The 26,316-nt window shown below is 39.5% G+C and overlaps 1 protein-coding gene and 1 long non-coding RNA gene across 22 annotated transcripts in view; one reads left to right on the forward strand and one right to left on the reverse strand.

Moving 5' to 3' along the window:
- LOC148132383 (uncharacterized) overlaps nt 1-26,073 on the forward strand; it is an 85,330-nt gene extending 59,257 nt beyond the window's left edge. Inside the window, exon 4 of the long non-coding RNA XR_015747929.1 lies at nt 24,600-26,073. This is a non-coding gene — a long non-coding RNA (uncharacterized LOC148132383). The remainder of the gene's footprint in view (nt 1-24,599) is intronic.
- ADGRL3 (adhesion G protein-coupled receptor L3) overlaps nt 1-26,316 on the reverse strand; it is a 573,686-nt gene that overhangs the window by 532,501 nt on the left and 14,869 nt on the right. The window lies entirely within an intron of this gene.

Raw genomic sequence — 26,316 nt, forward strand, 5'->3', positions numbered from 1 at the left:
TTTATGGTATCTGCCTGCCAATGTCTGAGCCATAGCAGTCTCCGTGCTGATACGTGAGATGCTATGGCTCTAGACGAGAATTTGACTACATTAAATGTGGCGTTGGTGGAGAATTCTGCCGCTGCAATAATCTTAGCAATGTCCTGGTGGGCTCTGACATTTGACGCTGGCAATAAATCCCTCAAGTGGAAGAGCCATCGTAGGGAGGACCATGTGAAAAAAGACGCAGCTGTAGCTGCCCTAATGGCCCAGGCATCAGAAACATGCGCCCTATGGAGTGCCAACTCTGCTCTCTTTTCCTCCGGTCTCAGGGCTTCCTCGGCCTCATTGGGAAAGGTTGAAGAAGAGGCCAGTGCCACAATGGGCTCATCCACCTCCGGCGTTTTGAGAAAATTTGAAAACTCTGGTGCTAAATTATAATATCGTTTATCGTACCCTGTTGGGGCTGGGTAGGATGCTGCTGATGCCCATTGATTTTGTACTAAATCAGCAAACATACGAGGGATAGGAATAGTTTCTGCCTCATTAGCCGGTTGTGAGAATATTAGATCCTCGGATTCGTCCTGAGACCCTGATGATAATGAATGAGGGCTTGATGTGCCTAGTTTAGCGGTGTTCTTTGCTTTGAACAGTAAAGATTTAAAGAGGTGCGGATGAAAAAGGCCAGAAAAGGTAGGTTGGTCCGGAATGAGGCCTTCGTCATCCGACATTCCTCGTTCTAATGGGTCAGCCTCTGACAACCCCAAGTCCATCTGATGGATCAACCCCACCTCCATGGGAACATCCTGGTCATCTAATTCCACCTCCTCCCGAAGACCCTGGACTGGTAAGTCAGGAGTATTGGGGAATACCTGAGTTTGATGGTGTCCCAAATGCGCAAAGGATCGAGCAGATAGGGATCCCGCTTCTGAAGTAGCCGAAAGGTATCTGGTCCGGAGATAGTCTGTCTGGGCTGGATAGATAAGTCCAAGGGCCCCAGCAATGTCATAGCCATCTTGTCCGCCTCCCTGGCCCGTTTCTGCAACTGCCTTTCCAAGGCTTGGTGCTGTCTATGGGCATCCTTATCCGCCACCTTAGAGGCCTTTTTGGGGCCCACTGACTTATCTCGGGACTTATTTGTCTTGGAGCGAAAGACGTTGTCACCTTCCATTGTGAAGGACTGTGTCAGCCTCAAGAGATATCCATCCCTACCTATCAAGATATCTCCGCTCCTAATTATGGCTCATTTGTTGCTATGCTTTTACTTCTCTTCGGCTGTCATGAAACGGTGGGAGGGGGAATCTTCGAAGGGAAGAAGGTAGGAGGTGTTTTGCATTCCTTTGCTGGGTAAGGAAAGGGAGGGGGATTCTTTGTTGTAACTTTCCATTTCTCACTAACCTCTGTCCTCTTATATGCGCAACTGCGAACTTTTATCAAAATATGTCAAGGTCACTGACAGTAGCCTCATCATCACCCAGAGATGACCACATGATCCTATTCAGAAGTTTTAATTGGAAGAATCATTTGATCTCTGGAGGGGGAGCAATTCTATCCCTTTGTATATGCATTTTACCCGTAATATTTTAGTTTCGGAATTGATTCTGTTTGCTACCATTCATTTCCCAGTAAAGATAAATTCTGCTCTACACCATGGAGTCTGAGTATTTCTTTCTTGGGATTTAGAAGGAGCACAGTCTGACATTATTCGAAACTCAAAATACATCAACCCACCCGGAGAAAACAGCAACTTTTCTTCCGAGGGGCTTCCTCTCATGTCGTCTCCAGCCAGCGATGAAGAGGACCAGGGAGCTGTGGGGGGCAGCCTTTATTGCTGCCAGAGATGCCGGCTGCTGATTTACTGGCAGACCTGACTCTGGAAGAAACCCCAGCTGAGATGCCCAGATGGTCGTTGGGGGTTGGTTGGAGAGATCGGGACGACCCCCTCCTCCCAGAATCACTGTAAGACGAAGAGGTGCGAAGGAACGGCTGTGGCAGGAGGGGAGGAGATGGAATGCAGGCTGGATCAAGGCGGCAGATTCCTTATGGATGCTTCTGAAAAGCCCGGCACGGCTCAAAGGTATGAGGGGAAGAGGGAGCGAAGTCAGCCCGGAGAAGTCAAGCCAACCCCACCCCCTAGCCCAACCTACGCCGGTGCAGCCACCCGCCGCCTGGGGAGCCCCAGCAATAGGTGTGCTTCCTGGAAGGCGCCCCTGCCTCCCTTAGATGTGAAATTTGGAGGAAATCCCAGAGACCTGGGGTTTTTCCTGGTGCAAGTGGGAAGCTACATGGCAGAATTTGAAAGGGAGTTCACTTCTGAAGCAGCCAAAGTGAGATGTGTCACCAGGACCCTGGAAGGGATGGCAGCAGACTGGGTGGTGACTTTGTTCAATGATAACTCCCCAACTGCGAAACCTCGATGTTTTCATGACTGCATTGAGGAGAAGATTTGAAGACCCCCTGGCAGAGAGAAGGGCTAGAATCAAAATGAAAACCTTGACCCAAGGGGAGATCGGTGGCAGATTACACCCAGGAGTTCAGGCAGTTGGTCTCCTGTCTCTGAGGCTGGCCCCAAGAGGCCCTGGTGGAAACCTACAAAGACGGCTTAAATGAAGATGTATACCACATGTGCATCTCCCGGAAGGATCCACGTGATTTGCAGTCGTGGTACTTGCTGGCGGAAGAGGTGGATATTGATCTGGCTCGAAACAGACGCAGAAGGGGCCCTGGCTGGAGAAATCTAAACCCCCACGCCCCCAAGAGGCCTCCACTCCCCAAAGAGGAGGGATGGCAGCAAGAGCCAAGACCACAGCCTGCTTCCGTTGCGGGAAAGAGGGCCACCGGATGGCGGAGTGCCGAGTCAAGTTGGTCCCACCAAAGCCGCAGGGTCCAGGGACGAAGCCGGTAAACCCCCAACCAAGCCCCGCGAGACCGGACTGAAGGCGAGGAGGTTGTAGAGGTCGCCCTTCCAGCGGGGAGGAGCTGGGACCTCCAACCTTACTCGACTAGACCGATTCGGAGGATGACGCCTCGGTAAGTCCTACCCAGGGGCCCATGACCATCCCAATAAAGTTAAGGGACCCTACATCGGGGACCGAGGGAGAGATGTTGGCCTTGTTGGACTCGGGGTGCACGAGGTGTGTAATTAACATGAAAGTAGTTAAAGACATGGGCATCGGCCTGAGAACTTTGAAAACGCCCATAGCTTTCTGTCAATTGGACGGATCTGTGGCGGGAGGTAGCCCGGCAAGCTTTATAACGGAACCCTTAGAAATGACCATGGGAACTCACCGCGAGATTTTGTGCTTTATTGTGGCCCCTGGGATGGAACAGCCTTTAATACTGGGACTACCTTGGCCGGAAATGGAACCCCTCATAAACTGGAGGGAAGGGTGGATACGCATCCGCACCGATCGCCCACTGGAAGGGGAGGAGCCCCACTCTCGGGAGGGGGAGGAGAAGCCCCATCCGAAGCCCCAAGTTCCGGCCGAGGTAGCTTCCGCAGGTGTCGAACGAGTGGAGGGGAGGAGAAAATCCCAAAGGAATACTGGGACTTAAGAGAAGTGTTTAGTGAAAAAGCCTCTGACGAGCTCCCTCCCCATCGATCAACCGATTGCAGCATCGAATTTCTACCGGGGTAACGCTCCCGAAACCGAAGCTGTATCCGATGACACCGGGGAGCTGGAAGAACTGAGAGCGTTCATCGACAAAAACCTGAAACGTGGCTTCATCACGCCTGCCAGACCTCGAGTGGCGGCCCCTGTAATGTTCCGCGAGAAGAAAGATGGCTCAAAACGTCTGGTAGTGGACTATAGAAATTTAAACGCCGTGTCGGTGGAGAATATGTACCCCCTCCCCTGATGAAGGACATGATAGCCCACCTGGCAAAGGGGAAGATTTTCACAAAGTTGGACTTGAGGGAGGCATACTACAGGATCCGAATTAAGAAAGGCGATGAGTGGAAGACTGCGTTCAACTGCCCGATGGGTTGCTTCCAGTTCAACGTTCTTCCTTTCGGCCTACAGGGCGCCCGCTGTTTTCATGCAAATGATAAATCAAGTGCTTCACGAACATCTATACAAGGGGGTTCTGGTCTACCTTGATGATATTCTCATCTACACAGAGAATAAAGACGAACATGTGAAACTCAGACGCTCGGTGTTGCACAAGCTGAGGGCAGCCAAACTGTACGCCAAACTGTCCAAGTGTGAGTTCCATCAAGAAAAAATCGACTACTTGGGATATCGTATCTCCCGAGGGCATCGAGATGGATCCAGAGAAAGTGCGAGCTGTATTGGAATGGGCCCCCGAGAACCCGGAAGCAACTTCAAAGTTTTCTTGGGTTTGCCAATTTCTATCGGCAATTCATCCCGTCTTTTGCAAAAATAGCAATGCCCATCACCAACCTTCTGAAGACAAAGGGGAACCGAAACCAAAACCCAGCCAACCGTTGAACTGGTCCATGGAATGCCAAGCCGCATTTGAAAAGCTAAAAAGACTTTTCGCTGCAGAACCAGTATTGAAACACCCGACATGGATGCCCCTTTCGTGATCCAAGCTGATGCAAGCGATGTGGCGGTGGGGCGGTTCTACTTCAATTAAACGAGAAAGGGACACTACAGCCGTGTGCTTATACTTCCCGTAAATTGACTGACACTGAAAAGAGATGGGCCGTCTGGGAGAAGGAAGCTTTTGCAGTCCGTTGGGCTCTACTAACCTGGAGACAATTTTTGGAAGGAGCGAAACATCCATTTGAGGTATGGACGGACCATAAAAATCTGGAAGCTTTAAAGACTCCTCGAAAGCTATCTCCTAAGCAGGTTAGGTGGGCTCAGTTTTTCAAGCGATTCAATTTCTCGTTGAAGTATATCCCAGGGGGAAAAAATTTTATGGCGGATGCTTTGTCTAGAATGCCTCAATACAACAGTATCCGAAAAGAAGTGGTAAGACCAATCGTGTCCACTACACAGTTGGCTGCTCCTGTAATTACCAGAGCACAAAAAAGAGTCCAGGAGAGGGATCTGTCCACTGACCTGATGGAACGATTTAAAGAGGCTTTGAAAACAGATGAGTGGTTCCTAGCAAATGCGAATAATTGCACTATTCGAGATGGTCTAGCCTGGATAGGTGCAAAATTGTATGTACCCCAAATCCTGAGAAGCCAAGTTTTACAACAAACTCATGATTCTAAAGCGGCTGGTCATTTTGGGTTTGTGAAGACTCTACATTTGGTGAACGACAGTTCTGGTGGCCTTCGCTGAAAAAGGACATTGAGACTTATGTGGCGAGCTGTCCAGTTTGTGCTTCAGCGAAAAGGCCGCCTGGTAAACCACCAGGTTTGTTGCAGAATGTGGCCAGGCCAACGGCACCTTGGAAGGAAATTTCCATGGACTTTATAGTAGATCTACCCGAGAGTGTTGGACACACTGTCATTTGGGTAGTGACTGATTTGTTTTCCAAACAAGCTCATTTCATCCCTTGCTCTAAGATTCCTTCAGCGAAATCATTGGCCAGAATGTTCATTATACATGTCTACAGGTTGCATGGCGTTCCTGAGCGTGTAGTTTCTGATCGGGGGTCCAATTTACCTCGAACTTTTGGAGAGAATTCTTGAAATTGATAGGCTCCGCCCAGAGCCTAAGCTCCGCCCATCATCCCCAAACTAATGGGGCCTGTGAGAGGACAAGCGGGGTGTTAGAACAGTACCTCAGATGTTATATAAACTATCAGCAAGATAATTGGGTGGATTTACTGCCTTTTGCGGAGGTGGCGTATAATAATTCTGTACACAGCAGTACGGGATTTACCCCTTTCAAAGTAGCCACGGGACAAGATTTTGTGCCCATACCTGAACTGCCTCGAGACAACCCCACTATCCAATCGTTGGACGATTGGATATCTAAGCTTCAAAAAAAATTGGCCGGTCGTTCGTAAAGCTCTGGACGAGGCACACCAATCTCATAAGAAATTTGCTGACAGAAAGCGAGCCCCACAGATGATGTATAAGGTGGCGATAAAGTTTTCCTCTCGACCAGATATTTGCAGACTACTCAGAAGTCGAAGAAGTTGGGTCCTAAGTACGTGGGACCTTTTCCCATTGAGAGGATTGTAAATCCGGTGACTGTTCAACTGACTTTACCAAAGACTCTTCGTCGTATTCATCCTGTTTTCCACGTTAGTTTGTTGAAACCAGAACATACCAGTACTTTGCGGCCGACCCAGTCTGATCCACCCGTGCCCTGTTAATCGAGGGGAACAACATTTCGAGATTAAAGAAATTCTAGATTCTAGGAAATGGAGGGGTCGTGTCCAATATCTTGTAGCGTGGAAACATTTTCCTCCTTCCCAAGCTGAATGGGTTAATGAAAAAGACATTAGGGCCCCTGATTTGCTTAAAAAGTTTTATGCCAAATACCTGATAAACCCTAGGAATGTATGCCAATGTTAATACATGATTGTTTTTCTCTTACAGGGACTAATGTCCTTCTTCTAGGGGGTCCGAATGTCAGCCTCAAGAGATATCCATCCCTACCTATCAAGATATCTCCGCTCCTAATTATGGCTCATTTGTTGCTATGCTTTTTACTTCTCTTTCGGCTGTCATGAAATGGTGGGAGGGGGGAATCTTCGAAGGGAAGAAGGCAGGAGGTGTTTTGCATTCCTTTGCTGGGTAAGGAAAGGGAGGGGGATTCTTTGTTGTAACTTTCCATTTCTCACTAACCTCTGTCCTCTTATATGCGCAACTGCGAACTTTTATCAAAATATGTCAAGGTCACTGACAGTAGCCTCATCATCACCTAGAGATGACCACATGATCCTATTCAGAAGTTTTAATTGGAAGAATCATTTGATCTCTGGAGGGGGGAGCAATTCTATCCCTTTGTATATGCATTTTACCCGCCAATATTTTAGTTTCGAATTGATTCTGTTTGCTACCATTCATTTTCCAGTAAAAGATAAATTCTGCTCTACACCATGGAGTCTGAGTATTTCTTTCTTGGGATTTAGAAGGAGCACAGTCTGACAGACTGATTCTCGTGCCTCTAACTTTATTTTTTTTCTTTTTTAAAAAATTATTATTATTATTATTATTATTATTATTATTATTATTATTATTATTATTATTATTATTATTATTATTATTTAGGGGTGATGCCTACCCCTGTGGTTGAAAGTAGAACGCTTCTCCAGGAGTGTAAGTCTATATATATATATCTATACACACACACATATATACTCACACACACACATACACACACACACACACACACACACACATATGTAAAACTGAGTATATGGTAAACAGTATCTAAGGGTCCCCAACAAGGGAAAGCCCCAAGCGCTCCAAGCAAGAAATATTCTGGATCCCTGGTCCCCAACAAGAGAAACCAGCTATACAGGACCTGGATGGATCCTTTCCTGTCAAAAAATGTCCCGCTGTTTGAAATGGCACTTGCAACTTCACTCCAATGTAATGATCCAAAAGGAATTGCAAAGAAATTCCTGTTTAAGGACTAGCCTGCTTATCCAACACCAGCAAGATAAAAGAGAAATAATGCCAGGGAAGTGGAGTGGGAAGGTACTTGCCCTGGTCCCCAAGAAGGGAAACCAGCGGGGAATGGCGCCTGTGGTATTTAGGCTCGAACGCCAGGCATTGAAAATGGCGGGAAGGCAGAATCTCCGATGTTAATTGCCTGAGCAGTTTAACGAGCCGCTGCTGCTGACTCTCTAAATAGTCAGATAAATGATCCTGTCAGTCGAAACGGCACGGAGGAGAGAGCCACGGCTGCGAGTGCTCCACCAAGATCACAGAGATAAGACAATCGGGGGAATAGATAGGCTGATTGCCTGAAGCGGCCGTCTCAGGCTGCCTACGGAGTGGCAGGCGCCGCCAGCCACAGAGAACTGCTCTCGAACTGATTGGGGGGATAACCTAATAGAGCCACAAGCCTTGAAATCCCCAATTAATTGGGGAAAAATTACAAGCCGAATTAACCCAAGAGCAAACCTGAATTTTGAGTAGCTGAATCAGAAACCGTTCCAGTCAGGGAGTGCACAACCTCTTACCATGAAGGCTGAGCTAAAACTGGGGGACGCTGGGGAGGTGTCCCGTGGAGGAGGAGGAGCGTCCCGGAGTTTTAAGCCCAGCCTTTTCCAGAAGAGACTGAAGCACCTCCCACTTCTGGATGTTCTGAACAGCTCATGGGAGAAACCACAAGCGCTCAGTTTTCAGAATGAATTGTTGAAAACCCATGTGGAACATTTTCAGTTTCTTCCTTCCTCCCCATGTTGCCTTATTTAATTACTTCTAGTAGCCTCATAGCTAACATGCAATGTAAATGAGGGAGAAATAGACAGTAGATAAATTTAAGATCCTTGGAAAGCATTTCAATTTTTTGGGATACATTACAAGCATCTTTTGACCCTTTAATTCTTTACTTCTAAACTATTCTGTAACTAAATTATACATTGTAATTGGTACTTTTTTTCTGTTTCTACATCTTACATTTCTTTACCCCTGAATTCCCTTTTATTATTTCTTCTTTTTCACTCCCAGAACAACAAATGCATATATAATTCATCTCCCCTTGCACCTGTGGTCTATGAAAAAGCTTATGCAGTAATACTTTGTTAAACTGAGATGCAACAAGACTGTTGTTTTTGCTATAGAATGTTCACAAATGTCTCTAAGACAAAGGAAATTATTCTAGAACACTGGGAGCATTTTTCTAACAAATTATATGAAGTTGTCAATGTTATCAAAACATTGCCAGAAATACCCATGTTTTTAAAAAACTAGTGCTTTGATTATAAGCAATAAAGCATACATCCCAAGAATTATGTAAAAGTGTATACACACAAATTGCAATCACACCCTACAGAGTAATTCTATCAAACTGCTGGAAGAAAAATCCTTGTTGATGGCTGTAATGTTAATGAAAACCTTCTATTGCTGTGGCCTAACTGTGTGAGAAGCTGAATGAAGAAAATAAGGACATCATTGGGCACATTATCAAGCTGATAGTGAAACTAGTTGCCTAGAAGTGGTCCACTACACTCTTTTGAGGTTAGGGTATTTCACTTGATTTCTCCCTAAGAACAGCATCCTGGATTTCTGCTCCAAAGTTTTATAATAATGGAACAACAAATACCTCTCATGTCAAAGCTATTATGGGTTCAGAAATACGCCTGTTATGGCGAGTAATTTTTTCTGTTCTGACAGAATAACAAGCCCCAGCACTGTAGAACTCAGAAGCCACTTTCACTTCACCCTCAAAAACAAAGAATGTAAAATGTAACCTTCAATAAAAGTCACACCTGGAATAACTAGATTTTCCTTGTTCCCATTCTACACAAAAGGGGGAAAATATTACAGCATACTGCATGCACTCAACAAAATCCCCGAGTAGTGGCTACAAGGTGATTCAAAAAGCTGCTGTTCCTTGTTTCTATTTGAAAGTCATTGCAAATTGTGAGGCCAACTGGATGGTGGGTTAACATTTTTATAGCTAGGCATTTTTTACAGTAGTTCTAAGTATGGTTGATTGGAAACAGAGCCGGGAACTACCTGTGCTTTGCAACTTTTTCTCTGCATATTGTGACCCCTGAGGTAAAGTGAAATGGGCCAAAATGGATTAGAATGCTATATGTTTCTCTCTTCTCTTCTGCAAGGGCCATTCAGCTGTAAATCACTGCACTGCTGCTGGTTGTTTTTTTGTCCAAATGATTCCTTGGAAACAGAAGGTCCCCAGAGATATTTCTAAATTGAAGCTCTGTTGAGAGATGAGTGAGATATGGCTGGTGTGAGTTCAGAAGCCAGGAGGTGGGTAAGACAGGAGTTCCTGCCAATGGGGAATGGAACTATCTACAACCTCAGCATTTCGAAGTGTTGAAAAAGATAATACTCCCTTAACTGATTATTCAAATGCAAATTAGATCTGCTCTTACATATTGCCAACTGGGAACACTGAGATCCAGAGTTGCTTTCAAACTGGTAAAGAATCCTCCTGGGGAAGTGCCCAGAGAGAGGGATAATTCTGCCTGAAGGTATAAATCTCATAACCCATCCCTCAGCTCCAAGTTTTGGAGAACTCAGCATACTACACATAGACAACAACCTCTGAAACATACTAAGAACTCAAATACTGTCAGATCCATTGGAAATGCCAGCCACAACCACCCAAATCTGCAAATCACATATTTACATGGAAAAGCTATCCTTCCCCCAGCCCCACTTTGTTTTAAATAACCCGAGTACTGCAGCATGTGGGAAAGTGCTTGTACAAAGAGAAGAAAAGCCAAAGTACACAACTCATTGACATGTAACTATGATAAGTAATCTTGCTAGGTTATCAGATTATGCTTAAATTCAAAATCCACAACATTTTTTTTATTTTTTAAAAAGTTTTTTTTAATAATGTTTATTCAAAATTTCAAAAAGAAAAAGCATTTTTTTAAAAAAAGAGAAACATGTTCTCATATTTTGCAATGTTTTCATTGCAGTGTACATTTCTATTACTGTCAATTAAAGTCATTTGCTACAGGTAAATCTATAATTTGTTTCCTAAATCCTTATTTATTTTATTATTACATTTATAATACAATATTTATTTAATTATATTACTTTACATATATACATAGCTATATATACATTTATCCTTATTCCCATTTTCCCTTGTTGTTTGTTTGATCAATTTCACTAGACATCTTTACTTTCTTTTTATTCAACCATTTGTACCATATATTCCAAATTGTGAAAAAATCTCCCTCTTCTTTGTTTTTTAATAGCATGGTTAATCTAACCTTTTCTGTGCATTGGTGGATTTTATTAGTTATGCCAGGTCTGTAGGTATCATTGTTGAATTCCAGTTTTGGGCAAAGACTATCCTTGCCGCTGTGATGATATGTGATATCAGATGCTGGTATTTTTTGCTCCATGTCGATTCTGTCATTCCGAGTAAAAAGGTCTCTGGGTTAAATTTAATCTTTAGTTTTGTCATCTCTTCTAACCATGTCTGTATCTTAGACCAGTACTTTTGGGCTTTAGGACATGTCCACCACATGTGAAAATACGTTCCCTGGCTAAAGTTACACTTCCAACATTTAGGTGACATATTAGGGAACATTTTAGCAAGTCTTGCTGGTGGAAGGTGCCAGCAATAGAATATTTTATGAATATTTTCTTTATCTGAGACTGATAACATTAATTTATAGTTAGTTGCCAAATTTGTTCCCATTGTTCTAATTCAATATTGTGGCCACAATTTTTAGTCCATGTTATCATGCTCTCCTTGACCGTTTCCTCTTCCATTTTGAATTACAATAAGCAATTGTACATTTTGGTAATCATCTTTTTTTCGCTTCCTTGTAAAATTTTATCAAGTTCCTGATCTGTATTATAAAATCTAAATTGTTCCTTCTCTTTTTTATATTTTGTTTGAATTTGAATGTACGGCCACCACTCAATTTCAATTCCCTGTGTTTTTAATTGTATCTGTGTTTTCAAGTCTCCCTCAACTGTTATTAATTCTTTATATTTTACTGTTTTGTTCAAATCCATAACATTGGGACATACTAGTGCCTCCATTGGAGATAGCCAGAGAGGTATTTTTAAAAGTTTTTTTTTTATTTGTCAGTATAAACATACATATTTTGTGGGCATTGCATTGACTGGGTCCAATCTTTTTTAAACATCAGTAACAATAATAATACAATTAGGTATGTATAATTCTAATCTTCCAACTTCTACAACTTCAACAGTGCTAAACTCTTTTCATAATCCATTTCTTATTTTCCCATTAGTTCATTTAAACAAAAATAGCATTTATTTGCACCTTGTAGTTATAGTCTCTAAATACTATTATTTAATATTTTTAAGAATTATTCATAGTTCCACTATAACTTCAATATTCCAATTGTGTAGTGTTAATAATAACACTAAATATTGACAATATTTAATCAATCCTGAAAGTATATCTCAAAATCCCACACACTTTCTAGTCCTTAATATTTTAAACTAGCTCTATACCCGTGCTTCGCTACGAACTATGTTATAGGGCTGTTTTGGGGAATGAAAATAAGGGGGGGGAAATTCTGCCTCTGCCTACCAGTATCCATCGGTATTCATCTGGCTAGCATCCTGTCAGTGTGTGAGAGAGTTGAGGACTGTTTGGAAACAGTATTTGCTGTGTGAGCAAGTAGGAGACAGCAAGGAGCCTGGGCGTGGCTTAGCTCAACTGTTTTGTACTAAAGCTGGTTGCTGCTGTGAAACTAAAACTGAAACTCCTCTCCTCTGCTTGTGCTTTGTATTTGGAACATATTTCTTTTCAGGTGGGGAGGAGGAGTAGAACTCCTTAGCATCAGAGCATGTTAATAATATATGAAATACTAATGCTCTGATGGACATTTCAAAAAATCCTTTCTTAGTGAGCACCTAGAAGCCAAGAGGAACATATGTACCAAATTTCAAGTTTGTAGGCTTTACGGTTCTGGAGATTTTGTGATGATACATGAGTGATATTTCACTTTTGTATATATAGATTAATAATATTAACTCACTATTAATATTAATAATACAGTTTGATTACTTAATCCTGAATTCCCATCTACTGTCTTGACTTATTTGTATTGTATTATTAAATTATGTTTTCTATTAATGTATATACTACTATTTTCCCTATATATTTTTTTCCATTTTATGGAAATATTTTCTCATTATCCATCATCTTTTAACCTTTTTAAAATTCCATCGTTTATTGATTTTTGATCAACCTTTTCTCTTGGAATCTTGTATCTCTCTCTCTCTCTCTCTCTCTCTCTCTCTCTCTCTCTCTCTCTTGGTACCTACTAATATTCCCCTTCTGAGTACTTTTTGTCTCTTTCTTCTGTAGTATTTGAACTTCCATTGACAAAGCTTATTTTCGATGTTTTTTAAGGATATTTTTTTTTCCTTTTCTCTCTGTTCTGTTATAAACTTTTAGGGGGTTATGTCTTCTACTTATTAATCCTTTCTCCTCTTTATTTTTAACTGCTTGCATCTCATTTTATTTCTCCCCTTCCACTGCTTTTTCTAACTTCTCACCTATCTCTTGAATATCATATTCTTCTCCACCCACCCATCCCCGCAATTGTTGAGTAGCTTCTACATTCATTTCTGTATCTTTAAGCCTTGTCTCATTGTCTTTTTAAAATTCACGCATATCTTTCAACATAAACAATATTTCTCCATATAGCTCTATTGTCTCTTGTAAATTCATTTTGTAAACCTTATTTTTACAATTTACAATTTATATTTCCCCACTTATATATCTCCCAATTATCCAAATTTTCAAGTCTTATTTAGTGGTCCTTTTCTCTTTTCTTCTAGCACTTTTCTTCTTTTGTCTCGTAGGATGTTCTGTTCAATAACATAAAAAATCCAAGTCCAAGTCCAAATTAAGTCCAATAGTCCAAGTCCAATTTAAACAACTAGATTCCTCCAATCTTTCAAATCCATAATCCAATAGCCAAATTTAGTTTAGTCATTTGCAGATTAATTCCTTTTTATAAATTTTCCAAAGGGGAAAAAAGGCTCAGTAAATGTTTCCAAATTATCCAAGTCGTCAACAGTAGAGTCAAGGTCAGGCTGTCCTCCAGATGTTGTTGCCTCTATTCTGTGTATTAGGCTTTGTGTGTATTGAAATAACTCTAGTATGCTGCTCTAGTACAGTGCTGTAGTACTTCTCTTCTTCCAGTAGATGGCTCTCTCAACCCAAATCCAATATTAAATAGTCTGTCAAAACAGCTGATTTTCTGATTAAATCTAGGGGGTTTAAAATTACAAATAAACCAGATAAATTCTCCCGGAAATTGCTTTTCAAATTATTTGAGCTTTTTCCAAACTTTCTATATTTTATTAGCTTGTCTTAGGCTTCTTTTGCCTCTTTGTTCTCATTTTTTTCCTCCAAGTATCAATCCGCTGCTATCTTAAGCTTAGGAGTTATATTTTAATGTTCTTGTTATTACTTCCAATCTTTAGAGTAAAAACCCAGTTTGAATGCTCTGCCCATACACCGCTCCAGCACAAATATTGTGGTCCCAGTTGTCCCAACTTCGTGACAGCCAAAAAATGGCCGTCGTCCCTGCTGTCATTCGGGGAGAGCTTGCTTTGGACCTAACGAGAAAATTGTGGTTTCCTTGTAGTCAGCAAAGCGCCTCTCCTTCCTTCACCACCCCTCCAAGGTGGCTATAACCCCAAAGGGTCTCCCGACAGCAGTTACTGCTGGATTTCACAGGGCTCGACAGAGCCCGCTATTTTCACGCCACGATGTCAACCGGAAGTCCAATCCACAACAAATTTAAATATGTTATGAATAACTTTAATATGCTTTAGCAGAGAGTTATTCAACTCTCTAGCCATAGACCTCCAGGGCATTAGATACCTTTTCCATATTTCCAAGATTTTGAACCAAATTCTAGTTATCATGCATTGTTGTTACCTTTGCTGCCTTAGCCTTGCACTCTCCTCTTCTATCATCCATTATTTCCACTGCTATCTCAGAAACTAACTCTTAACTCTAATCCTAACAGTTCTTCTTGCATTTTGTATAGTAAAATGGGGTGAAGAAACTACACACAATTAGCATCGTATGTCACCTAGGCTTCAATTCTTATAAAGATAATAATCTTTACATCCTACCTATGCCACTTCAGACTGTAGGCAAGAGTTTGAAGGATTACCATTTTATAAAAGAAATGCCACAGAAAAAATAGATGCCAAGGAAAAAAATTGGCACAGAGTTCTTAGATAACTCTGATTATTTAACTCCAGTTAAGTAATCATTTCTGAATTCACACATCTTTGTTAATTTCCAGAACTCATGAGAGTGTTTTTGTGAGAATATTTCTGTAGTATGCCCAAGGAATGTGCAAAATTCACTGATCCAGGAACATAACAATTTCAAGAATTTGGGAACTCATCCTACTCCATAGGTGATTTGGTGGTTTCTGAACATATATATCCAGAATATGTGCAAATCCAGAACAACTCTAAGATCTCCAGTTCAGAGATCTTACTTTCAGAAACCATCAAACCACTCTAGACAGCTAAATGGGACCTTCCACAGAACATTCTGCTCGGTGAATTTTGCACTTCCCTCTTTCATTTTTCCAGTGAATGCTATGGTTACAAAGCAAAGTTACAATGAGGTTTTTCATTATTGTCTCTACAACACAAATATAGAGATGAAAACAACATGATTACCTTGGCAGGTTATATAGCCCATGAAGCAGTCAGAATTGCTTAATCCAAAATTACATCCCTTTGAGCATACATCAAGTCTCAGACTTCATGAAAACAGATTACTGCTCTACAAAGTTCCCATAGTGGTAAGTGTTAATGCCAGAACCAAAATGAATACAGGCCTCTGAAGCTCACATAGCAGACTATTGAGCAAGGTGATAAATAAATAAAAATGTTAGAAAATTGCTAGAGTGCAGCTAGGAAGAAACTGACAGTACTTTTGCAAATGCTTTAAACAGACAAAGAAGTAAGGTTCTTTATAAAATGGTATTCTGTTGCAGGAGAAACTGAGTACTTTCATTTTTCGAAGAAAGTAGAATGGGTGGAGAAAAAGATATTATCCTGCTTTAAATTAAAGGCTACAATTTTGATAGGGGATGTCAGAAAATGAAATGACTTTACTCTTAAAAAGATTCAATACAGCATCTCTGATTCAAGAGCTTGTAAGTTCACCTGTTCTTCTTCTGAAATAATAATAATAATAATTGGGAATCTAGACTTTCTGGTGAGTAAATAGGCTGAAATAGGCTGCATCAGCCATTCAAAGTGTTTCTTAGTCAATATAGAAAGAATCAAGGATAAGCTCCAAATGGACCTGGGTCTCTAATGGGATGTACTTGCATAATAAACAGTTAAGGAAAATGTTTAACTTTAGAGTGAGAAGAAACTGAGGGTCCTTTCACTGGCAGTCAAAATGCTGAGATTGCTGCCAACATGCCATTGATAGTCAACAAGGAGAGATCCTGTTCTTTTAAAGAAATGAGAAAAGCCAGGATAAGATCTGTTATATGTGACAGAATTCTTTTCTACTAACAAGGAGAAATTCCTTTATCTATAGTTACATGCTTCCCTAATAGATGATTTGCAAAATACAATAACTTCAGCAATGCTATTGGTACTGAAATAGAGCCACATTTTCCACACCATAAGAGTGAGAGCATTGAGGCTGGATTGATGAATTCTGGTCTCTAGAAAGGGTAGTGGTAGGAGTCCAACTTGCAAAGAATATGCCCAGAAAGGGCATCTGTAATAGCCACCAGTGGAAGGAATTGAGAAATGATTGTGAATTGGCTATTTTATACTGAGATATCCAGGCTGGAGAGAACTATAAGAACCAATGCATCAGTAAGCTGGCAAAAAGATAGTAGCCATCATGGAGGCCATATACCCTAGCAACATTGGGAAAGAGTAAAATGAAGTTCTCTGGTAGTAAAAAAGCATTATGAATTATAATTATAAAGCTGTGCTTCTCCATTTGTATGGATTCTGCTTCTCCGTGATTCAAATAATTTTATTTACACTATTATAATTATGATAATAACATAAATAAAATATATTTGAATTATGGAGAAGCAGAACCAATGCAAATAGAGAAGTACAATCTTTAGTGTCTCCTCTTGTGTCCAGTCCTGTACCAATAAAGTGAAAAACTACAAGAAAAACAGATGAGTCTTTTTGAAGTTGACTAGATGATTTAATAACTATAGAGTTGACAATGTGAAAGATCTCTGAAGAAGCAGGAAGGAGCTGATCATTCCAACAGGAAAAGACTTTTTAATTCCCTGAAAGCAGAGATGTGCTATAATTCTCACTGTACATTTAATAAAGATTTGTAAACTCCTGACAAGAACAAAAGGTAAAATGATGAACTGAAAATTCTAATATTAGAATGTAGAAAGCAAGTAGAATACAGCAAGCAAAAGGTCAGAATAGAAATACAGTAACTCTTATCAACACATTGTCAATAGTAGGATAGATGGGAGCTAAGTTTCGATATATCTTAGATGGGGCACAGGCCATTTTCTGCAAATAAAATAAAAATATCTACTGATGTTTGTGAATGAAACTGATTTGGGACCAAAATATTGCCAAAATATAATTTGGTAGATAGAAAACACTTATACTGATGCGGAGACAGGTCTTGGGAAAATGAGAAAAATGTTATTGTCCAGAAATATGATTGATAGAAGATCTTCTGGTGGTGCAGCTCCCATTCTACCACACAGAATATTGGGTGTTCTGGACTCATGGTGTTATCTTTCCTTCCATTAAAATGTCTTTGTCCTCTGGGGTAACTCTTTGTTATTAGCCGTTGTTTTTATGTAATCCTTAAAATTGCAGTTATACTTGTCTGTTTCAACACAGATCTACAGCCCACAATTTCAATTGTATCTGGCAGTGCTAATCTGCTGCTTGCCCACCCTGTTGGAAGATAAGAGAAACTTATTTTTCTGTCTGATATGTCAGAGAGTGCCAGTTTGGTGTATTGATTAAGGCATCAGGCTAAAAAAGGGAGACGGTGAGTTCTGATTTTGCCTTAAGAATAAAGCCAATTGGGTGGCCTTAGGCCAGTTCCTCTTTCTCAGACCTTGGAAACAGGCAAGGGGCAAACCACTTCTGAAATCAAACTTGGGAAGGGACATCCAGGCAATTCAACAGGAGTCAAAACTGACTTGAAAGCATAAAACAAACAAACAATAAAAGAAGTCTGAACAAGGGTTGTCCTGCTCTAAGAAATATTAGGATTAAGGAAGCCTGCTTGGAAATAGGCTGTTTTAAAAACTCAGGGCTCCCAAAAAGTTAAACTTTTCTCACCCATAATATCAATTTGTTTCCTTTTCTCTATCATGTAGGAGGGAGGGGGCATCTGTTTAATGCCACACTTAACTATTTCCACAATGAACAGTTTAAATGTTCCTTTAAAAAATTACCAGCAGAATGAATACCCAGAATCACTTATACTCTGTTTTCTCTTCAGATGGTATAATCTTATGTGTCTGGTGTTGAAAAAAGCTTCAAAAATATTGCCAATATTAATTTAATATTGCAAAGTAATACTGCCAACTCTAGAGACTTATCAACTCAATCAGAAAAAAAAATGCAGCTGGATTAAAAATGTAGATAATCTTAAATAATTAATGAAAAGAGATTTTTAATATATGTAAATTAAATTATATTTGCATCTTACTGAAATCAAGATTAATGTGAGCACTTTATTCAGGAGTCATTCTTGTTACAAACTAAGAGGCAACTTAATTTTTTATCACTATAGACCGCAAAATGATTATTTATGTTTTCCTATATAAAGCTGTAAAATTGTCTTATAAAATCTATAGGCACCATTATTTGGTGTTGCTAATATCATGCAACATTTGACTGTATTTTGTTGTAGGGAATATGATCCAATGAACTTTACACTTTGTGCTTGGTAGAAAAGCAGTCTTCATTTTCTTAAAGTGAAAGTAAGATCTAAATTAAGAAATATAGTAGGATTATAAATAACATTAGGTAATTTTAAAACCCCTGGCAAAAAAATTAAATAATTATGAATGAAGGCAAATATACATATCCCAAAATAATGTTGCAGGATCCAGTCTGGGTCAGTAACCAGGACCAGAGGCTTTCAGACTTTTCTGGGAGCCCATCTTCAGGAAACTTCTCTCTCACCAGATGGTGAAACAGATGTTACCTGAGGATGGGCTCCCAAATTTTTTTCAATATTTTTTATTGAAGTTTAAAAATGATGGTCAGTCATAGTGTATAACACAGAATGATTGTCTTACGTTTCCAAGCTTTATTTTTTTTCTCTTATGGTTGAATATTAGTTCTATGTTTACTTTAATGGAATCTCTCTTCTCACCTTACCAAGAAGTAGGGCAAAGCCAGGCACAGTTCACAGAGCCAGAGGATGGAGGAAATCAGGAGTTCTGAAACTTAAATCCTGAGTGGTACACAGATAAGGTTTTCTTTCTTTTTCTTTCTTTCTTTTTCTTTCTTTCCTTTCCTTTCTTTCCTTTTCTCTTTCTTTCTTTCTTTCTTTCTTTCTTTCTTTCTTTCTTTCTTTCTTTCTTTCTTTCTTTCTTTCTTCTTTCTTTCTTTTCTTTCTTTCCTTTTTTCTTTCTTTCTTTCTTTTCCTTCCTTCCTCCTCTCACACACATTATCTAAATTGTATTATATATCTAACATAGGGGTCTCCAACCTTGGCCACTTTAAGACTTGTGGACTTCAACTCCCAGAATTGAAGTCCACAAGTCTTAAAGTGGCCAGGGTTGGAGACCCCTGATTATAACAGAACACCTTACCTAATAAACTCTACCAAGATATAATCTCTAACTAGCAATTGGTGTATAACTATCAACTAAGATATAATCTATAAGTAGCAATTGGTGTATAACTAACTATCAACTAAGTAAAAGAAAGTGAATATAGCCCTTGTTCTTTTACACCTGGCCCTAAAAAATCACTGCCCTTTTAAAACTAGCTGGGCAAAAGCAGTTGTTATGCAAAGCACAAAACCATCAGACAAATTGTGAAGAGTTTATTTTAACTCATGTTCTTTCTCAACTTCTAAAGAAGGAACCAGTCCTTTTAAAGCATACACCTGAATAAGTACAATAAGGGGGGAAATAAGACCTAAGAAACTCTCTCAGACACCAAGAGGCATTTGCTTGAGCGCCAGTATAGGATTTTTTGCACAATATAGGACTCCAATAAAGTAGGGTTCTATATGACGCACACACTTGTATTTGCTAAGAGATGTGGGTGAACAGAAGTTCTGTTTATTGATAGGTTCTAATTTCATTTGTGAACATTTTAATAGGCTATTTTGTCCTGGTATATTTGCATATGTCATTAAACTCTTCTAAAATAAAAATGTTTATTGGTATTCAACAGCAATAATTTAATTTTGATCACAGATTAATATTCTAGATTTTTTTCCCTTTGGGTGATCAAGGCTGTGTATTTTTTAAGAGTTTTGAGTTTTCCACAGGCTGTATATTGCATAGGATTAAATATAATTAATAATATTTACTAATAAAAAGTAATTTATTTAGTTATCATTCGTTCTTAAAGGATCCAGGAAACTACGATATCTAACACAATTTGGCAAGTAAATAGTATATAGCAAACTTTCTCGAAGTGTGGTCTGCAGACCACTGGGGGTCCCTAAAGACCCTCTCATGAAAGCCAGCTATGCTTAAAAAATAATATATATTAAAATCCATGTAAATAATTGTAGAGAAGCAGCAGTGGTGAAGGAACAGCAGATTTATTTGTTTGATGTGATTCTCTTTCTCCAGTTTTAGGACTTGTGGAAAACAGATAACATTTTATGTCATATTTACACAGAAATTTTGAAAATTCACAATTTTTTTAAAGTATCACTTTATGTATCTAATAATGGATTTATTATTGTTGTTGCATAATCCAATCAATAAATAAAAGCCTATTCTATAAATCCATCAGTTTTAATTTTTAATATGATAAAAATAACCTATAGAAACAAAATCTCCTTGGGGATCCTCCATAATTCTTAAAAAGTGAGAAAGGGTCCTGAGACCCCCCCAAAAAATAACCCTGGCATATAGCATACCTGAAACAAACTCAACATGGCAAACAGGAGATTAATCTGAGTGGTTCAGTCATGATGACTTTATTATATGCTTGCAATTTTCAATTCTTACTAGAACTGGCCTCTCGTCTAATTTGTGTTATGGTCCTAAAATACACTGCTCAAAAAAATAGAGGGAACACTTAAACAACACAATGTAACTCCAAGTCAATCACACTTCCGTGAAATCAAACTGTCCACTTAGATAGCAACACTGATTGACAATCAATTTCACATGCTGTTGTGCAAATGGAATAGACAACAGGTGGAAAGCATAAGCAGTTAGCAAGACATCCCCAATAAAGGAGTGGTTCTGCAGGTGGTGACCACAGACCACTTCTCAGTTCCTATGCTTTCTGGCTGATAGTTTGGTCGCTTTTGAATGCTGGCGGTGCTTTCATTCTAGTGTTAGCATAAGACGGAGTCTACAACCCACACAAGTGGCTCAGGTAGTGCAGCTCATCCAGGATGGCACATCAATGCGAGCTGTGGCAAGAAGGTTTGCTGTGTCTGTCAGGGTAGTGTCCAGAGCATGGAGGCGCTACCAGGAGACAGGCCAGTACATCATGGAGGAGGCTGTAGGAGGGCAACAACCCAGCATCAGGACCGCTACCTCCGCCTTTGTGCAAGGAGGGACAGCAGGAGCCCTGCCAGAGCCCTGCAAAATGACCTCCAGCGGGCCACAAATGTGCATGTGGCTGCTCAAACGGTCAGAAACAGACTCCATGAGGGTGGTATGAGGGCCCAATGTCCACAGGTGGGGGTTGTGCTTACAGCCCAACATCATGCAGGACGTTTGGCATTTGCCAGAGAACACCAAGATTGGCAAATTCGCCACTGGCACCCTGTGCTCTTCACAGATGAAAGCAGGTTCACACTGAGCACATGTGACAGATGTGACAGGGTCTGGAGACGCCATGGAGAACATTCTGCTGCCTGCAACATCCTCCAGCATGACCAGTTTGGCAGTGGGTCAGTAATGGTGTGGGGCGGCATTTCTTTAGGGGGCCGCACAGCCCTCCATGTGCTCGCCAGAGGTAGCCTGACTGCCATTAGGTACCGAGATGAGATCCTCAGACCCCTTGTGAGACCATATGCTGGTGTGGTTGGCCCTGGGTTCCTCCTAATGCAAGACAATGCTAGACCTCATGCAGCTGGAGTGTGTCAACAGTTCCTGTAAGAGGAAGGCATTGATGCTATGGACTGGCCCGCCCGTTCCCCAGACCTGAATCCAACTGAGCACATCTGGGACATCATGTCTCGCTCCATCCACCAACGCCACATTGCACCACAGACTCTCCAGGAGTTGGGGGATGCTTTAGTCCAGGTGTGGGAGGAGATCCCTCAGGATACCATTCGCCACCTCATCAGGAGTATGCCCAAGCACTGTAGGGAGGTCATACAGGCACGTGGAGGCCACACACACTACTAAGCCTCATTTTGACTTGTTTTAAGGACATTACATCAAAGTTGGATCAGCCTGTAGTGTTTTTTTCCACTTTAATTTTGAGCGTAACTCCAGACCTTCATGGGTTGCTAAATTTGATTTCCATTGGTAATTTTTGTGTGATTTTGTTGTCAGCACATTCAACTATGTAATGAACAAAGTATTTAATAAGAATATTTCATTCATTCAGATCTAGGATATCTTATTTTTGTGTTCCCTTTATTTTTTTGAGCAGTGTAGTTTAATTGACAAGAGTTTCATAGATAGCAGAGAACAAGCACATAAGTGTGCATGTCCTTTATATAATTTATACTTCACTTTTAGTTCTCTTCTGAGTTGATTATTTGTTTATTACAGAAAGAAACTATTCCAGATTTTCTAAAGCAGTCTTCTCTTTACCCACTCCTCTTGTGATGCTTTTGTGTTTTTCAAATTTCCATCCAATGTTCAATTTTTCTTTTCTTGTTTTGTTAATTTCCTGAGAATTGGTCTTTCTAAATTTCTTATTCATCTTTCCAGGTTCCTTTTAAGTAGGTTTCAAAATAAGACTCTCAAAAGAGTCTTCTGTTACCCATATTTTATATCATCTTTTGGCAGTCAATCCCAATCAAACATAATCTGTGGGTGTTCTTTTAGATGCTTTGGCATCTAAAATGCTGGTATTCTACTTTGTATCACACACCCCATAATTTTCTAGTTTTAATCTTATCTTTCAGGTCACTCATTATTTTTATACCTATGTGTCTTTTTCTCGTGTTTTTCCTTTATTACTTGTTGTTCCTCAGGATCTGCAGCCGTTTCCATTTACTCTTTATTCTCTCTTCTTTAACCTTTAATTCTACCCTTTTAGTTATATATTTATGCCAATGACATCCTATCAGACCTTCAAGATAGACCAGATAGGATAGCAAAGTTATGCATGCTAATACTACTGAATGCACTTACCCATCCCTCCCTTTCTCTTCATGAGACCTAGGGAGAGTCTTGCCAGAGATGCTTTCACCAGTGCAGTTCTAGCCTGGGCTCAGATTGCTTTTATCTAATCGTTCTCTTGGTTGAATCTCACCTTCCTGTTCTTCAAATTGATTCTTTCTTCCCATTATGCACCCAGCAATGCTCAAATTCTCATTTTAGATTACAACAGTCTGAAACTTCTTGTAGGATCTTGGCTTGAACGTTATCCAATGCTTCAAACTCAATATGGGCAGAAAGAAATAACTAAAAGAAAAGCAACGATTATTGTTTTTATCATGACTATATTCCCTCTCCTTCGCTACTCCTGCTTTTGGTTTATCTTGACATCTACAGTTGTCAGGGACATGAGTGTTCTGATACACAATGGCTTCACAACAAGTGATGTATATTAACTTAAAAGTAGAATTTGAATTTTAAAAAAAAGGAATTTCTAGTTTGAGGACAAGTACCAGGTATACTCTCTAAAACTGTGGAACAATTGATGTATTATTTCATTCATGGTTGTATTTCTGACTTCTGACCTTTTTTCTGATTATTTGAATACAAAACAGTACTACAAGAGCTTCCAGTTCAATCATGTTATCAATTTAGCCTCTTAAACTTCCCCATATTTTATAAATCCTTTATGCCTGGATAAGTAACTCAGCCTGGAGCCTGTGATGATTTTATTCCATATGACCACAAACACTTTAATTTTGGGCTTTTATGCATCTTATAATGGACTTGTGGAATTGATTGTCTTTGAGCCTTTTATTAAACCCTGAATTAATAAAATATGAAAAGGGGCTAAAACAGTGTTATTTCATACTCATGCTAGTGGAAGGACTGCCATTTCTTTGCAGTGCTATAACAGTATCATTAGATTGCATTTTATTATTTTGTGGAAGGTAGTAGTGAACAGAACTTGAAATGGCTTATGTAAATTGCATTGGTGGTTGATTTTTATTTGCTTATTAAGAATATATGATATCTAGTGGAGGTTATTGCAGCAATTAGGTTCTAGCTAATGAAACTATGTTTGCCATTATGTAGTTGTATTGAGCAGTAATTCCACTTTAACTGTATCTTGTATTTTAATTTGCATATGAGCTATTGTAGTTTGCATAGTATATCTTGTAATACACTTAGGTACAGGAGTGAAATTTTTTTGGGGGGGGGGGAAACTATTACTATTTCATATTACAATTGCTATTGATCAATGAATCTTTTACAGAAATCAGTGGGAATTACTCTGTTACTTGGAACTCCAGTTTCATGCAAATAAATATCTTCCAAACTGCCAAGTCATCATTTTAAACAAACAACCCAGAACAACACATCATCTTTCAAATAGCCAGCTTAGAAAATTGGCAGGAAACATGGTCTATAAAATGTCTGCATAAGGTAGCTTACAGCTGAACCTGGGTCCTTCTTAATGGTAGTTTTTTCCCCTTTTCTTCTCTTCTCCTATGTGGCTGCATAAACAGATTGAATAGAACACATACATCATTGCTCTTATTCCACCCTTATTTTTTGTTCTTTTTCCGTAGTACTGCATTTTGAAGACAGAAGGTCTGGGATATGATTACTTTGAAGTACAATAAGCCTGCCTTGTAGCCCATACCTGATCCTATGTACAATACAAATAAGCTTCATTTCTGACTCTCATAAAATAATTATTTACAATTCATAGAACTGAATTACCAGAACAGCTAGAATTGGTGTGGCACAGGTAAAAGTATTTTTTTTAAAAATCTTCATGAAAGAACAATATGAAGAAACAAAAGACAAGAAAAAAGTCTTTCATAGAGATGAAGAAATGCAATGAAACTTTTAGTGGTTGGAACTGGAGTATAAAACAAACGGGAGAACCCAGCAATGCATTAGGAAAAAAACTAGGACCTATGTAGAAAAAGCAGATAATATGTCTAATATGAAACCAATTCACTATCGCTACCCAACATTGATAGAAGTCAAAGGCAATTGATTGTTACACATGTGCAAAATGTTTTTCTTAAACAAGAGGGAGATCAGAGAAATTTCTTTCAAACCTAAAAAGAGTTATTTCAACCTTCAGAACATTTTGAGCTTATCCTGTTTTGAATGTGAAACTTTTGAATCTTTTTAATGATAGCTTCTCTGTCCATTTTCACAGTAGGGTTCTCTTTCAAGGAACCTATCAAGGAACCTGTGGGTTTCTTTAAGAAGAACATACTTCTTGTATTCGTACACGGAGGATGAGTAGGCCAACACCCGCATGGAAATTCTCTTCTAATTTCACAATATATAAACTGTTTTCCACCTAATCTTCAATCACACAAATCTCTTTGTAGCCTTTGCTGTATTAGCATCTGAATTATCATGTGAATCAGAAGTGGTCAAACTGCATCATAAACTAGGTCTCCGTTGCAAAAATCTAGGAATCCTGGATCAACTGGTATGTTGGAAGTCCATTTACCAGGACTGGGTGGAGGAAATTATGTAAGGCAGCAGCAATGGCTTTTCTGAAATTAAAGGAATCCAGAGTAGGCATGTCTTCATGTCCATGAAATCTTAAGGTTGATGCCTGTATGGAGAAAGATGTCATAGATGACATCTTACAATAGATGCACTGACAACAATATGAAAGACTGTTGTGTTGGACTAAAAGATTGATACAGGAGAATTGAAGTTTTGAAAGTTCAATTTCTGGAAACCTCGGTCTAATAATGCAAACTGTGGAAAAGTGGGGGTTGTGCCAAAAAAACACAAGGAAGGTAGGAAGGATTCTTTTCTTTTTTTTACTTTGAAAAATTAACAATTTCCTAATGCAGCTTTTTAAAATTAGTTAAGATGTTAAAAAAAAATCTTGGTTTTGTACATCCAAATAAAAAACATATTAGGAAATACATTTGTGCAGAAAAAGGCAAATCTTTATTTAGGAAATGATAAAAAGATAATTAAAGAAGCTCATAAACAGTAGAAAATGCAAGTAATTATATACTTGACATTTAAAAAATATAAATAAAACCAATCAGAAAGTATTTCATGTCATTTTGAGTCTTAATTCTCCCCGCACCTTTTTTCCCACTAAATATTTTCTGTACATGTTTGAATTTCCTAATTTTTTTTTGTTGAAGATTTATTCTAATTCCAATATCAGTGTGTTTCTTAAACTGGTAAAAAAAATTGCTATTGCCCTTAGAGTTCACAAGTGTACAGGTCTATTTGTAATACAGCATTTATTTGTTTGCTTGTTTGTAGTAATAATTTCAACTTCAAGCCGTC

Source organism: Notechis scutatus, chromosome 2 (genome assembly GCF_049901735.1).
Source record: "Notechis scutatus isolate UNSWTSFEM ecotype Mainland chromosome 2, rNotScu1.2, whole genome shotgun sequence".
NCBI classification, from domain to species: Eukaryota; Metazoa; Chordata; class Lepidosauria; order Squamata; family Elapidae; genus Notechis; species Notechis scutatus.